The following is a 16,905-nucleotide window of genomic DNA, read 5'->3' as shown; positions in this document are numbered from 1 at the left end:
TGTCGCCTGCTGCAGAGATTTCCAGCTCCCCTGCCCTGCTGCAGAGATTTCCAGCTCCCCTGCCCTGCTGCGGAGATTTCCAGCTCCCCTGCCCTGCTGCAGAGATTTCCAACTCCCCTGCCCTGCTGCAGAGATTTCCAGCTTTCCTGCACTGCTGCAGAGATTTCTAGCTCTCCTGCCCTGCTGCGGACATTTCCAGCTCCCCTGCCCTGCCACAGAGATATCCAGCTCCCCTGCCCTGCCGCGGACATTTCCAGCTCCCCTGCCCTGCTGCAGAGATTTCCAGCTCCCCTACCCTGCTGCGGAGATTTCCAGCTCCCCTGCCCTGCTGCAGAGATTTCCAGCTCCCCTACCCTGCTGCGGAGATTTCCAGCTCTCCTGCACTGCTGTGGATTTTTCCACCTCCCCTGCTCTGCTGCGGAGATATCCAGCTCCCCTGCCCTGCCGCGGACATTTCCAGATCCCCTGCCCTGCTGCAGAGATTTCCAGCTCCCCTGCCCTGCTGCAGAGATTTCCAGCTCCCCTGCCCTGCTGCAGAGATTTCCAGCTCCCCTGCCCTGCTGCAGAGATTTCCAGCTCCCCTGCCCTGCTGCAGAGATTTCCAGCTCCCCTGCACTACAGACAGTTACATCAGCAGGTTCATGTTGTCTGATGAAGAACAATCTGTACAAACACGAGTCTGAGCTTCTCATGCAGGAAACTGATTCTCCAGCGAGGAGTCTACCAGCGGCCTCATGGGGAGCTGCAGAGCAGGAATTCCCAAACTACTGTCACCCTCTCCTTAACTAATTCAATACCAGGAGCACAGTTCTACTGTAATCCTGCTGTCCTGTCCTGCTTCATTTCTCATCCATGATATAGGATGGTACTGTTGCTGACGGTCACTTACCTGGACTGCTTGTCTGTTACCAACGGTCACTTACATTGACTGCAGGCCTGTGGCTGATGGTCACCTGGACTGCGGGCCTGTTGCTGACGGTCACTTACCTGGACTGCGGGCCTGTGGCTGACAGTCACTTACCTGGACTGCAGGCCTGTGGCTGATGGTCACTTACCTGGACTGCGGGTCTGTTGCTGACGGTCACTTACCTGGACTGCAGGCCTGTGGCTGACGGTCACTTACCTGGACTGCAGGCCTGTGGCTGACGGTCACTTACCTGGACTGCGGGTCTGTTGCTGACGGTCACTTACCTGGACTGCGGGCCTGTTGCTGACACTCATCATGGAGCGCTAATGTGAGACGTCACATTTACAGATCTATACGCAATTCCCAAACATCGAAAGGCTTCTGAAGTCTGTGCAAATGTGAGCAGGCCTGAGGCTGCCACTAATCTGCGAGGGTGGACGTGGTCAGCGCTGACATCTTAGACCCACCCATGACAAAGTTAGAAGCGGACTGGATGATACTTTATCGCTCTCCCCTTTATCTCTCTCCAAGGCATAGTACATAGAGCCCTTAGTCACAGTAGTAACATTTAACCCTCTGTATGAAGTAGGTATGCGCTAAAGTAAACTGACCAATGGTAGATATTGTTGTAGTGTATATTGTGAATAATTCCGCCATAATAAGAACTCACTTTGAGGACGTATTGTCTTTGGTTACTTATACCCCTTTTACACCAAAGGCCGGGTCGCACCCGGGTTTTTGGACCCAGCTTCAACTCAGGTGCAACCCAGCGTTGGTTGCCTTTTACACCGAAGACTGCCCCAGCTAACTTCACCGGCAGGCCCCTTCCCCCAGCGGAGGCGGTTCGTGAGCCAGCGTTTGAAAAATTACATCATCTCAAAGCATTGTAAAATCTGCCAGCCGGGACTCCCGCAACAACATAGCTGCGCTGGGGGCAAGCCCAGCCCCAAAGTAAGCGGCAGGGCTGCCCCCAGCCTCCGTGACACCTACCCCCCCCCCAGCCCCATCCGCTAGGATGGATGCCTCCCACAGGCATCCAGTCACCTCCTCCCTGCCTCCGCTACTGTCTGCAGAGTACAGCAACCAGCAGCGGAGGCTGTGTGCGCGCCCCCGTCCAACGGAGGTTGGGCTTCCCCATAACTGTAAATGGGAGCCAGGTCGGATGACCCGGCATACCCGTTTACACTGCCCATGCTTTTGCTTTGAGCGGGCTTACTAGTATTTATATATACAGATATATGTATCTATGTAGATATATATATATATATATATAGTTATATATATATATATATCTCTATGATATGATGCCTTGTACCCTCTGCCATGTTGCCTGATTAAAAAGTTTTCAACTGACATAAAGACTGGTGAGTGACATCATCTCTTGGAATATATATATATATATATATATATATATATATCAGGGACGTGCAGTCAGGGGAGGCAGGGGAGGCAGTGCCTCCCCTGTCATTAATGATTAATATAATAATACAATTCAAAGAAAATACTTATGACACATATTATGTGTCATAAGTATATGCTTTGTATTATTATAATCATTTTTACTCTTTTTCTTTTTTCTTTTTTATTAGATTAGGAGGCATCATGAGCGATGCCTCCCGCTGTCTATATTAAAGCAGCAGACACAGGGGCGGGCAGTGGGCAGGGCTGAGCTCCGGGGCTGTAAAAGCGCATTTAAAAAAGTCATATAGGCGGCACCTATAGCGGTGCCTCGGTGACAGGGAAGTGCTTGCTGCCTATGTGAAAGCACACCCCTGTCACTGAGACAGATGTGATTGGGCACAGTGGTGTTGTCTCAGTGACAGGGGCGTGCTTTCATATAGGCAGAAAGCACGTCCCTGATGTCCATCACCGTGGCACTGCTATAGGTGGGGTGCCTGCCATGTATAGCACAGTGCCGATTTTAAAGGTGAGCGGCTTGTTCGCTCACCTGTATTGCCAGGGGGAGCGGGCAGAGCTGGGCACGGCTCCCAGCTCCTGCTGTTACTGTATCTGGTCTCCGGCGCACGCTACAGGAAGAGATTCTGCTCCAAGGCTGAGCAGGCAGGTGGCGCGGAGGAGCGACTCCAGACAGCCGAGGTAAGTAAACTTAAGGGGGGACTGGGGGCACATTATAAAAACGGGGAATGGGGCCACACTGCACCGCTAAATCATTTTTCAATATGGGGGGGGGGGGGGGGGGCTGCCGTAAAAAGATAAAAAGATGGGGCACAGAAAAGTACGTATTTGTTTATATTAATAAATACCTCCATTCCCCCTGCACATTTCTGTGAAATATATATATATATATATAGGCACCAGGCCAGGGCCTACAGACACTAGCTGAGGGGGTGACAAGCCGCATCCACTATATATATACACACATACTGTAGGACGTGGCCAGGCACTCCCTCAGCCAGTGTCTATAGGCCCTGGTTCATATATAAATATATATATATATATATATATATATTATAATTTTATTTTTTTTTCACAGAAATGTACAGGGAATGTGGTGTTATTTATTAATATATATAAACATATATATTAATATTATATATATATATAAATATATATATAACTATTTTTCTGTGCCCCATCTGATATTTTTACAGCGAACGCCCCCCCCCCCCCCCATATTGAAAAATGATTGTGCAGGGGGGCCCAGAGCATTTTTTGCACCTGTGCCCATGGTTCGCCAGTTTCGCCACTGGTCCAGGTGCCTGTCCCTGGACGCTTGGGAATCCATGCAGTGCCTGACCCTGAGCCAAACGGTAATGTGTGTCTGGGGGCTGTTTTTTTTTTTTTAAAGTGGCACATGTGTTTGTGTGTGTGTTTGTGTTAAGTGACAGACTTGTTTGTGTCGTGACAGAGGTGTGTATCTGTGTATTTGTGTAAAGTGACAGAGGTGTGTGTTTGTGTAAAGTGATAGAGGTGGAGGTGTGTACTGTCTCTGTGTGTTTGTGTAAAATGAGTGTTTTTAAATGAAGTATATTTGCCCAATGTACTAGCCTCAGAGGTTCTTTTAAAATGTATTGGGCCAATATACTTCATTTAAAATGACACTTATTTTACACAATCACACAGAAACACCTCTGTCACTTTACAAAACACACACCTCTGTCACTTTACACAAATATACAGATACACAACTCTGTCAGAACACAAACACAGACAAGTCTGCCCCTTAAGAGGCTATTACATTTGGCCACATTTTTTTTAAATTAAAAAATGTATGTGGGCAGACGCCATGGCGGCTTGGTGGAGCCAGCGATGGCAAACGCTGGGTACAGGTTGCTTCTTTCAGCGCTGACAGGTAGGAGCTGTTCTGCTTATGCAGGGGGCAGCTACCGTACCTGCCTGTCAGCGCAGGAGCAACCGGTACCCAATGCTCCCCACAGAGCCTGTCGGCGCTGGTTCCACCAAACCAGTGCCTCACCAACCACAAACCTCACCGCACGTCCCTGATATATATATATATATATATATATAGCAGCAGAATCTCGCCTTTACCTTGTTACAGGAATGATTGAGAAAGAAGGCGGCACTCCAACGGGTTTAGTTAAGGTGCAGATATATTTAAGCAAATTTATAGCATAATTGCAGTGCAGCCAACAACGTTTCAAGACCTGTGCGGTCTTTTCATCAGGTCATGCATTGACGAAAACGCGTTGGGCCTGCTGTTGTACTGAATTATCACAGATTTTGTCAAATTGATTCCAATACATGACCGTACTATCACTGTATTTTTTTATGAGCCGTGTTGTGGGCTTTTATTCAATTTTTACATTGTGGAAAAAGTTGTGTACTTTCACTCTTAAGCACACTCTGTTCCTGTTCTGTATATATATATATATATATATATATATATATATATATATATATATATATATATGATGGTTATTCTAGAATGACACAGCTGGTCCTTACACATGGCGCCGCATGTAGAACAGTGTAACATATTTTTTATGTTATTATTATTCCTATGATCTATAGGCTGCCGGAATCGCCTGGCGCTGGATTACGGGGAGCACGCCTTATCTGAAGTACCCTTAGGTCAGATGAGCCCCTAAACGTGCTGCCCGCTGGCGCATCCAACCAAGAGGCAAATTAGAATTTTTGGTTTTGAATGTACAAAAATAACACAAAAATCCTGTGTAAATAAATGAATAAAGTAGATATTAGGTGAAGTGTTGTGTGTATTACGTCTGTTATCGGGTGGCGGTAATGGTCAGACGACCATGCGGGCATGCCAGGACGTAGCTGCTTTGTTTACATGTATAAGACCCAGCGCAATAATAATCCACATGGGTTGTGTACCTGCCAATCTGATTTCCGCGCAAGAGCGGTGGGACGTCAGAGACGGCAGATGTGGATACATATTGCACATGATTCCAACACCAGCATGCTGTGATAAATGAGACTGAGGACTGCACAGGGCATGGCACGTGGAAAGCATCGAGTTCCCGGGACCCTGGAAGGGGATAGGCTTGATCACCAGGCGTCTCTTTCATTTGGTTGGAGATGTCGATTCCTCTTGTCCTCAGTTATTGAATATCCGAAAGTTCAGCTCTGGAGTCAGGGACTCTCAGCCTCCCCCCATTTGCTTCCCATGTGTGATTGACTTTAAAGGAAAAAGTTTTCTTGCCACATCTGGCTCTCAAAAAGAATGAGGGGGGGGGGGGTAAAAGCAGAAATCGGAACCTTTTAACATGTGGTTTCCAGTCCTCTGTATCTGTCAGTCTTAACTCTGTCCAAAACTTCAAAACAGGGAGATATATAAAGCAACTCTGGCTGGAGAGAGGGAGCTCCGGGGCGCAGCTGAGAGGGTATCGCACACAGCCAAAATCCCTTTGTGTGGTGCACATATTTTATCAATAAGGGAGTGCAGAGAGCCAGGAGGGCTGATGGAGCAGTGATTGCAGACACAAGCAAGGTCTCCTGTCCATCTGACTGTCCTCCCGAGACATGGGCCTTACCCTCTGGGTGCCCCGTGCCCATGTGCAGGCCTTATACTCTCTGGGTGCAACGTGGCCAGGTGCAGGCCGTACTGTCTGGGTGCAATGTGCCCCGTGCCCAGGTGCAGGCCGTATTGACTGGGTGCAATGTGCCCCCGTGCTCAGGTGCAGGCCTTATACTCTCTGGGTGCAACGTGGCCAGGTGCAGGCCGTACTGTCTGGGTGCAATGTGCCCCGTGCCCAGGTGCAGGCCGTATTATCTGGGTGCAATGTGCCCCCGTGCTCAGGTGCAGGCCATACTGTCTGGGTGCAATGTGCCCCCGTGCCCAGGTGCAGGCCGTACTGTCTGGGTGCAATGTGCCCCCGTGCTCAGGTGCAGGCCATACTGTCTGGATGCAATGTGCCCCCGTGCCCAGGTGCAGGCCATATTGTCTGGGTGCAATGTGCCCCGTGCCCAGGTGCAGGCCGTATTGACTGGGTGCAATGTGCCCCCGTGCTCAGGTGCAGGCCTTATACTCTCTGGGTGCAACGTGGCCAGGTGCAGGCCGTACTGTCTGGGTGCAATGTGCCCCGTGCTCAGGTGCAGGCCGTACTGTCTGGGTGCAATGTGCCCCCGTGCCCAGGTGCAGGCCGTACTGTCTGGGTGCAATGTGCCCCCGTGCTCAGGTGCAGGCCATACTGTCTGGATGCAATGTGCCCCCGTGCCCAGGTGCAGGCCGTACTGTCTGGGTGCAATGTGCCCCCGTGCTCAGGTGCAGGCCGTACTGTCTGGGTGCAATGTGCCCCGTGCCCAGGTGCAGGCCATATTGTCTGGGTGCAATGTGCCCCCGTGCTCAGGTGCAGTCCATACTGTCTGGGTGCAATGTGCCCCCGTGTCCAGGTGCAGGCCGTACTGTCTGGGTGCAATGTGCCCCTGTGCTCAGGTGCAGGCCATACTGTCTGGGTGCAATGTGCCCCCGTGCCCAGGTGCAGGCCTTATAATCTCTGAGTGCAACGTGGCCAGGTGCAGGTCATACTGTCTGGGTGCAATGTGCCCCGTGTCCAGGTGCAGGCCCTACTGTCTGGGTGCAATGTGCCCCCGTGCCCAGATGCAGGCCATACTGTCTGGGTGCAATGTGCCCCCGTGCCCAGATGCAGGTCTTACTCTCATAAGAACATAGAAGGTATGGCCATCCCTAGACCATTAACCGCCTCCCCTCCCGCATTCTGCAGGAGACTCCTGAAATAGAAGCAATCTCCCTCTCTCCCTGCAGAGTCAGCATCTCCCTGATTTCACCTAACCCATATTATACAGCCAGGGGACAAATAGAAATCCAAGATAAATACATTCCTATGGGATCATCAGTGGTATTTCCCTGCATTGGTTAGAAGGCACAATGATGCCTATGGCTGCATGCATTATAAATAAGGTGGTTTCTCATGGCCACTTGGAACCACGTGTAAAACACAATACATGAACAAGCCCTGACACGTATCAGTGTCTATTCTACAACTAGTATGGTAGCTCTTATTAACTGCTTTGGGGCTCATCTACATTAGGATGTGAGCCATTACATACTGTATGACGTGCCTCTTAGATGTAACAGAACCAGCCCACTGCGCTTACAGGTGTCACCATTACAATGTCCCTGAAATACTTTTTAAAAAAAGTAGACTAGTGTGCATAAGACACAGGGGATGCAGTCAAAATCCCGATGGTCTAAATACTGACGGTCAAAATCACGACAACCATTGACCGACGGTAAAAATACCGACAAGGTCAAAATACCGACAAGGTCAAAATACCGACAAGGTCAAAATACCGATATTTAAAATCCCGACAAGGTCAAAATACTGACATGGTCAAAATAGTGTAGTGGGAGAATAAAATAGTGTGTCGAGCGCAGCGAGGCACCATGCCCGAAGCATCGTGAGCGAAGCGAGCGTTGTGAGGGGCTGCAGTTGACTTCCAACTGTGTCCATGTCGACATTCGGGTAAAAAACTGTGAAAAACCCCATGTTGACCTCACGACCTGTCGACCGAAAGTCATGTTGTCTTTTTCACCTGTCTACATTCAATATGTCAGTATTTTGACCTTGTCGGGATTTTAAATAGCGGTATTTTGACCTTGTCGGGATTTTGACCTTGTCGGGATTTGAAATGTCGGTATTTTGACCATGTCGGGATTTTGACCTTTTCGGGATTTTGACCGTCGGTCAATAGCTGTCGGTATTTTGACCGTCAGTATTTTGACCGTCAGTTTTTCATACTGAATCCAGACACAGATGTAGCCTTTATAGAATAGTTACTACTGGTATATAGACAAACAGGTTCATCCAGGAAACAATTGCGCTTCGGGCAGGGGGGTTACAGAGGAAGAGGAGGGTGGGGGGGTTTACAGAGGAAGAGGATGGCTGGTGGGTACAGAGGAAGAGGAGGGTTGTGGGGGTACAGAGGAAGAGGAGGGCTGGGGGGTACAGAGGAAGAGGAGGGCTGGGGGGTACAGAGGAAGAGGGTGGCTGGGGGGGGGTACAGAGGAAGAGGAGGGCTGGGGATGGGTCACAGAGGAAGAAGAGGACTGGGGGTTACAGAGGAAGAGGAGGGCTGCGGGGGAAAAAAGGAAGAGGAGGGCTGGGGGGTACAGCGGAAGAGGAGAACTGTTGGGGGTACAGAGGAAGAGGAGGGCTGGGGGGGTACAGAGGAAGAGGAGGGCTGGGGGGTACAGAGGAAGAGGAGAACTGTTGGGGGTACAGAGGAAGAGGAGGGCTGGGGGAGTACAGAGGAAGAGGGAGCCTGGGGGGGGAGGGGTTTACAGGGGAAGAGAACGGCTGTGGGGTACAGAGGAAGAGGGGGCTAGGGGGGGGGGTACAGAGCAAGAGAAGGCCTGGGGGTGTAGAGGAAGAGGATGGCTGGGGGGGGGGGGGGGGTGTACAGAGTAAGAGGATACAGAGCAAGAGGAGGCCTTGGGGGGTACAGAGGAAGAGGAGGCCTGGGAGGGTACAGAGGAAGAAGAGGGCTGGGGGGGTACAGAGCAGGAGGAGGCCAGGGGGTGTAGAGGAAGAGGAGGGCTGGGGGGGGGGGGGTACAGAGGGAGAAGAGGGCTGGGGGGTACAGAGCAGGAGGAGGCCTGGGGGTGTAGAGGAAGAGGAGGGCTGGGGAGGGGTGTACAGAGGAAGAGGATACAGAGCAAGAGGAGGCCTTGGGGGGTACAGAGGAAGAGGAGGCCTGGGAGGGTACAGAGGAAGAAGAGGGCTGGGGGGGTACAGAGCAGGAGGAGGCCAGGGGGTGTAGAGGAAGAGGAGGGCTGGGGGGGGGGGGTACAGAGGGAGAAGAGGGCTGGGGGGTACAGAGCAGGAGGAGGCCTGGGGGTGTAGAGGAAGAGGAGGGCTGGGGGTACAGAGGGAGTAGAGGGCTAGAGGGTACAGAGCAAGAGGAGTCCTTGGGGGGTACAGAGCAAGAGGAGGCATAGGGGGATACAAAGGAAAAGGAGGGTTAGGGGGAGCATAGAGGAAGATGAGCCCCCCCCCCCCCCCCCCACACACACAGTCCTGGTGCCCTAGACTGCAGCCATATCAGGCCCTGCCCACACATCCTCCTGTGTAACACATATCGCCAATCCTACACACAGGTCCCGCCCACACATCCTCCTGTGTAACACACATCGCCAGTCCTACACACAGGACCCGCCTACACATCCTCCTGTGTAACACACATCGCCAATCCTACACACAGGTCCCTCCCACACATCCTCCTGTGTAACACACATCGCCAATCCTAAAAACAGGCCCCGCCCACACATCCTCCTGTGTAACACACATCGCCAATACTACACACAGGACCCACCCACACATCGCCAATCCTACACACAGGCCCCGCCCAGACATCCTCCTGTCTAGCACACGTCGCCAATCCTACACACAGGCCCCGCCCACACATCCTCCTGTGTAACACACATCGCCAATCCTACACACAGGCCCCGCCCAGACATCCTCCTGTGTAACACACATCGCCAATCCTACACACACAGATACTTTTGCTTTGTGTTATTTCAGTATCAGGGTCTTCGCCAATAGATCTAAATAACTTATTCTTATCACAAACAACATCTGGTTGTAGGTTCTAGTGAAAATGTTCCCAATCAGTTTTATTATCGCTGCTCTGTGAAATGAGCTCGTCTTCATAAAGATAATTAACTTGTAACCTTGTGAAACAAGGCTGCACTGTATGCGCCACGCGTCCCAGACCCCTGACCGCCACCACCGTATCCCGGAATCCCGGTGGTAACACAATACCGCGCAGTACTTAGGGAAGGAAGTCTTAGAGCACTGGATATTGTACTTCTGGAACGCTGCCCTAATAGCACAGCTAGCTAAATATTATTTATGATTATTCTGGTTTGGAGAGCAGAGTAGTGAAATGGTGAGCGCGTCCCTGGTGACGAGAGATGGGAGGGATGTTATGGAAACGTCAATCTGACCCCGACTAGAACTGAAATGTAACAGGATGAGAGATTCAGAAAGCGAGAGATTTGGTATGAAATCCCCAGTTTCTTTAAAGCGGCAATCATTTACACTGCAAAACCAGTTTGATTTTGCAGTGTAGATGATTGCCGCTTTAAAAAAACCTGTAGATTTCTTACCAAATCTCTCACTTTCTGAAACTCACCCTATTAAATTTCACCCAGAATACCACCCTATGATCGCCGCACCTTGCCATATTTATTAGGATATCCGCTGATGCGGAAGTAAGTGGCTCTAATAAACATTTCCCCTGTATACATATTAGCTGTATATTCCTGTAATAAATCTTCCTGTGCGGCTGAGCAGACGCCACTGCCGTAGATAAACGCTGCAGCTGCCGATTTATCGTCTACTTATTGTATGTTGTGCTTCGCGTCTGGTGGACGTGACGTGGCAGCGGATCTGTCAGCAGCGCGCCTCAGGTTAGGGCTGCTGTTTATACCAGGCAGGGTGTATCTCCAGGAGGGACATTTTGCTCTGTTCCTGGACTTCCCTCTTAATGTATGATTGCTATCACCTCTGTGGAAACAGCTTTCTTAACCATTTACCTGTTTAGAACAGGTGACGGCAATCATACATTGGGCGGGATATACTAAAGGGGAAATGCGGTAAAATGGAAGTTTTACCGCATTTTCGTATGTACCATTACCCGTTTGCCCCGTCTCCGCCAGGCAGGCTATCGCCACCTCTGGGTGGCAATACCCAGGGCTATTTTTCAGCATGCTCCAGCAGGAACTGAGGCCCTTATTCTAGTTCACTCTTTCTGACAAAATATTTCTTAGATGGACAAAACCATGTGCACTGCAGGTGAGGCAGGTGTAAAACCCCACCCAAATCTAATTATCTCTGCACAAGTAACACCTGCCTCACCTGCAGTGCACATGGTTTTGTCCTTCTAAGAAATATTTTGTCAGAAAGAATCCCTATGGGATTCTATCGCCACCTGCTGCCCGCACAGGTGTCACAGCCAGGAGGACATCCGGCTGCAGGGGGAGGAGGAGACGCCGGGGACACTGACAGCCGCCGGGAAGTGACGGAGACCCCCGCACATTACAGGTATCGCGGGGGTCTCCGTCACCGTACCCCGATGCTAGCCGCATATGTTACTGCATATGTGTAGCATCGCGGCGGCTGGGCGGCAATGTATAGTATTACATCCCGCTGAGAAAGAGGGAATCCAAAAACTTTTCCTGGAGTGGGTCATGTTGGGAGGTATTCAGAACCTTGGGGCCCCTTACACGGTCAGGGACCGACCACCCGGTCACTGGCCCTGGGTAGAGTCATTTAAACAGCTGTGAAGCAGATCCAAAAAGTACAACATAGCCTATATGATGTAAGGCAAACGCTACTCCTCACCTCTATGGGAGAAATTCAAGTGTTTTGAGTGCTGGCGGCCACTAGCTGTGGCACCAAACGAAGTAATTGATGTGGCCTTGTAAAACGGTGATCTGATCACGCGCTATAGGGAACGCCATCCACCTTGAGCATCATTGTGAAGCTCGTCCTCAAACCTGGATAGGTGGATAAGGTGTGGGTACGGAGTGTGTCAACATTCTTGCCACTGTCGACCTAATATATCACAGGTCGACCCTTTTTGCTTGTGTTGTTGTGTACACCACGGACGGAGTTTGTAGGCCATCCGCATAAAGCTGCAGACCGCACACTCCAGCATGCGGCTCCGAATCAGGCCCCTTAGCCTGTATCCAGCACAGATCTCAAATCCTCAAATGTTGCACTAAGCCGAGTGCACACTCCAGCGAGTGGGTGACACTGGCCATTATGTCACAGAGTCCCTACTTCCCCCCCAGGGCCCATAACCCTGCGGCTGTAATAGTATTCAGCACGGGATAAGGCGGTCTGCTCCGCGGGCCTGTAAATCATCGCCTACCTTCTGGAGAGAGATATGTGCTTCCATAAATGTTTATGAACCATAAAATGCCTGAATACCATTTTAAGCTACTTATGTTTGTTCTGATACAAAGAATCATGTCTATTATTTCTGGGCTTCGGCCATGTTCCACATCTGTAAGTGCAGACACATGACTAATACGTTCCTCCTTTAACTATTCAGAGGGCTGACATCCTCGTGGTGCATGGATGGTTAATGTGCCGCCTCTTCTGTAGGTTACTAAGGACAACGCCGTGTGGGGGAAGTGCGGTGACTGCGGCTGATTCCGTTTCGGGGGCTTATCTAAGCCAGCAAGTGGGGAAAGCGTTCTGCCATTCCAGGGTGTACAGAACGCATTCCCGTGCCAGCCAATCAGCTCGCATCGCTGCTGATTACTGTGAGGACTCATAACTCAAACGTCACCTGGCAGCTGAGTTTGAGCGCTGCCAGGAATTCATACGTCCACCATAGAGATAGGTCTGGAACATCTCTCTGAATTCATGTTGAGGGGAAAGAAAGGTTTTCAGGAGCTCTGCAAACTAACAGCCAGCGGTGTTGCTATGGGCGTATATATACTGCTGGATATCCCCGTAAACCCCCAATTTCAGGAGCTATTGGCAAATAATGGACATCCAAAGATGCTGGACGCAGAGGCAGGCCCCCATGTTTCTCTGGGGGTCTGCTATAATATAGGGCAGGCATGTCCAAACTGTGGCCCTCCAGCTGTTGTGAAACTACACATCCCAGCATGCCTTGCCATAGTTTTAGCATTCCCTAATAGCAAAACTGTGGCAAGACATGTTGGGACTTGTAGTTTTACAACAGCTGGAGGACCATAGTTTGGGCATGCCTGATATAGGGTCTCGGGCCTTTGAACACAATGCATGTGATATATTACCACCATAAGATATTATCCTGTGACGCAGCATCGGATCACAGCAGCCTGCAGGAGGCAGAGATTGACGCAGCATTGGCATATTATCGCACATGTGTAACTGCTGTGTGTGTCTGATCGCTTCTCGGCCTTTTGGCTAAGATCAAGTGTAGTATCTGTTCTTATCAGTGGGTATGGACTGGCCTCTGGCAGAGAATAGAGAAAGGCTGGACTGAGTAGCTGCTCTGATGGCGGAGGGTGTGGGACCCCTCTTTTTTGCCTGGGAGTGGTGAAAAGTCTGGCTGAGTACCTTCACCTCTGCCTTTGGTAGGAGGTGTTGTTTCCGTAAATCCACTGGTAAGAGGGGGGGAGAAACACTGGGCCTAGTAGTTTGACTCTCTTGACGGGGTTCGTAGCCCCCGAAGGATGAGACAGCGAAAGGCTCAGTCTAGTATCCATTCCCAAGGAGCGGAGAAAGGCTGGGACTGAGTAGATGGCTCCTGTTCCAGAGGTTCGTAGCCTCTGATGGGGAGACCGCGAAAGGCCCAATTTAGTACCTTAACCTTGGGATCGGAGAAACACTAAGACTGAGTAGATTGCTCTTCCGAGGGGGTTGCAGCCCCTAAGGGAGTCTTTCGAAAAACCCAGTGGAGTACCCATTCCCATGCCAGGGGCTGGAAAGTGCCCTACGATGGGAGCAGAGAAACACTTGGTCGGACGCTGATCGGTCGGCTGCTTGGAGTCCGAGGCTGCACTGTGCCCCCGGGGAAACTCGGGGGTGCCGAACATGCACGGGTGATCCCAAAATCACCATGCACTAGCACTGCGCACTTCCCTCTAGGTTATCGCTTCACGTCCTTACCTCGTCCTTTTGGATGAGGTAGGACAATTTTTCACACCCCCACCCCGGCCTTCTGTCTGGGGTCCTCTTTATTATTTGTTTCTCTTCTTCTTCACGTTCGTGCACTTTTCACGTTTTCTGTTTTCTGTAGTTTGTCACGTTTTTTTGGGTAGTGTGGTCGACCCTTACGGGCCTTCCATTTCCCCAACGTGCCAAAGCTCTCGCCTTTTGGGGAGAGCTGCGGTCCCCCCGAGGACGACCCCGAGCCGCAAGGCAGAGGGAAGTCCACTGAGGGTCTCTCCAAACCTTCGGGTGCGGAGGACCCACCGTCCTAACCCTTCCGGGCAGAGGCGTAACTAGATATTCGTAGGCCCCATAGCAAAAGTTTGTAAGGGGCCCCCTATTTAGCAACTGATGGTGATAAATTTATGCAAAACATATTAGTTTGACAGCAAAGATGGGCCCCCTTCAGCTCTGGGCCCCATAGCAGCTGCACCCCCTGCACCTATGGTAGTTACGCCCCTGCTTCCGGGGGTTGAGGAAAGAGGGTCTCTCTAAGCTTCGGCGAAGAGGACCCACCATTCCCTATTTTCCCCTCTTCGGCCTTATGGTTGAGAGGGTTTAGGGGAAAAACGGGGCCCGTCTCCTTCGGGAGATAAGCCCATTAGATCGCACGGCCCCCTTTGCACGTGTTTAGGCACAGCACTGGTGGTAGGGAGCACACCTCGGGCTCCTGAGTTTCTTCAAACTGCTGTGTGTGTCTGATGGACCCGGCCAGTGTGATCAGCTGTGTGTGTCTGATGGACCCGGCCAGTGTGATCAGCTGTGTGTGATGGATCCGGCCAGTGTGATCAGCTGTTTGTGGCCGATATACCCAGCCAGTGTGATCAGCTGTGTGTGTCTGATGGACCCGGCCAGTGTGATCAGCTGTGTGTGTCCGATGCACCCAGCCAGTGTGACCAGCTGTGTGTCCCCGATATACTCAGCCAGTGTGATCATCTGTGTGTCTGATGGACCCAGCCAGTGTGATCAGCTGTGTGTGTCTGATGGACCTGACCAGTGTGATCAGCTATGTGTGTTTGATGGACCCGGCCAGTGTGATCAGCTGTGTGTGTCTGATGGACCCGGCCAGTGTGATCAGCTGTGTGTGTCCGATGCACCCAGCCAGTGTGACCAGCTGTGTTTGTCCGATATTCCCAGCCAGTGTGATCAGCTGTGTGTGTCTGATGGACCTGTCCAGTGTGATCAGCTGTGTGTGTCTGATGGACCTGTCTAGTGTGATCAGCTGTGTGTGTCTGATGGACCCGGCCAGTGTGATCAGCTGTGTGTGTCTGATGGACCCGGCTAGTGTGATCAGCTGTGTGTATCCCATGAACCCAGCCAGTGTGATCAGCTGTATGTGTCTGATGAACCCAGCCAGTGTGATCAGCTGTGTGTGTCTGATGGACCCGGCCAGTGTGATCAGCTGTGTGTGTCTGATGGACCCGGCCAGTGTGATCAGCTGTGTGTGTCTGATGGACCCGGCCAGTGTGATCAGCTGTGTGTGTCTGATGGACCCGGCCAGTGTGACTAGCTGTGTCTGTCTGATGGACCCGGCCAGTGTGATCAGCTGTGTGTGTCCGATGAACCCAGCCAGTGTGATCAGCTGTGTGTGTCTGATGGTCCCGGCCAGTGTGATTAGAGTTAAGCGGTGTCAGCAGGGTGTGTAGTTTGGGCAGCACGTGGCCCCTGTCACAGTCAGAGCCACAGACACCTATAATCTGGGAGTGGGGTGAGAAGGGTGCGTGGTGTGATCAGCATGTGGCCCCTGTAATACACTCAGAGCCACAGACACCTATAATCTGTGCCTGGGAGCGGGGTGAGAAGGGTGCGTGGTGTGGGCAGCACGTGGCCCCTGTCACACTCAGAGCCACAGACACCTATAATCTGAGCCTGGGAGTGGGGTGAGAAGGGTGCGTGGTGGGGGCAGCACGTGGCCCCTGTCACACTCAGAGCCACAGACACCTATAATCTGAGCCTGGGAGCGGGGTGAGAAGGGTGCGTGGTGTGGGCAGCACGTGGCCCCTGTCACACTCAGAGCCACAGACACCTCTGGTCTGAGCCTGGGAGCTGAGTGCAGTGAGATTGCGGCTCCATAGACTCCGCAGCTCATGCCAAAGAAAATATCCTGAATTTTCATTTTGCCAGAGATAAAAGGGATTTTCCTGTCATTTCCACTGTGCTCCAGAGCTGGATTATAGCAGCCCAGCATCACATCCAGGAGCCCCGTCATCACCTCCGCACCCCGGGAACCACTCATAATAAACCTCCTGTTACACAGATTTTACTTCCTGCGCTTGCTGTTAATTATTTACTGTATCTATGCGCTAGGCAGCGGCCCACATTAGGGAGTGATTCTAGAGCCTGGGCTGCTGTCAGGGCGTATCCCATAGCAACCACACACCCTGCACCTATTACAAATGTGGGGAGGTGGGGTGCAGGATTACTGCCGTAGCCGTCAGCAGCCATCCAAGTTCTCTATTATCCTAACGGGGTCTGGCGTTATGGTGTGTACACACAGTAGATGTGCCTTAAGATCCTATCCACGATCTGATCAGATAGGATCGTGGATAGGATCTTAAGGCACATCCGATTTGCATCCTATCTTGACTATATAGTGCAGATCTGCACTATATAGACAAGGCAGCCAAGACTTTCTGGCTTCCGATACGTGAACGCGCATCGGGAGCGGATCGGGATCGCAAGGGTTAAAACCCTTGCGATCTGCATCCGATGTTGATCCGATGCCGATCCGATGTTGACTATATCGTCAACATCGGAAAGGAAATCGGACCGTGTGTACACAGCATTACAGTTAGCGCATCGCCCCGTCCTGCGCTCTGGTTACGCTCCCCCAGGAAGCTGCACGTCGGTCTCCAGTTTACACCGCAGTGCAGGAGA

At 51.4% G+C, this 16,905-nt stretch overlaps 1 protein-coding gene and 1 pseudogene across 2 annotated transcripts in view; both read left to right on the top strand.

Annotated features, from left to right (window-relative positions):
* The window catches only part of ALX4 (ALX homeobox 4), a 160,661-nt gene that overhangs the window by 100,716 nt on the left and 43,040 nt on the right, over positions 1-16,905 (top strand). The window lies entirely within an intron of this gene.
* LOC146046476 (U2 spliceosomal RNA) lies at positions 13,262-13,480 on the top strand (annotated as a pseudogene).

This window comes from Crinia signifera, chromosome 11 (assembly GCF_055691185.1).
Source record: "Crinia signifera chromosome 11, ASM5569118v1, whole genome shotgun sequence".
In the NCBI taxonomy this organism is placed as follows: Eukaryota; Metazoa; Chordata; class Amphibia; order Anura; family Myobatrachidae; genus Crinia; species Crinia signifera.
The sequence above is the reverse complement of the archived record's forward strand: the minus strand, read 5'-3'. Positions and strand labels throughout refer to the sequence as shown.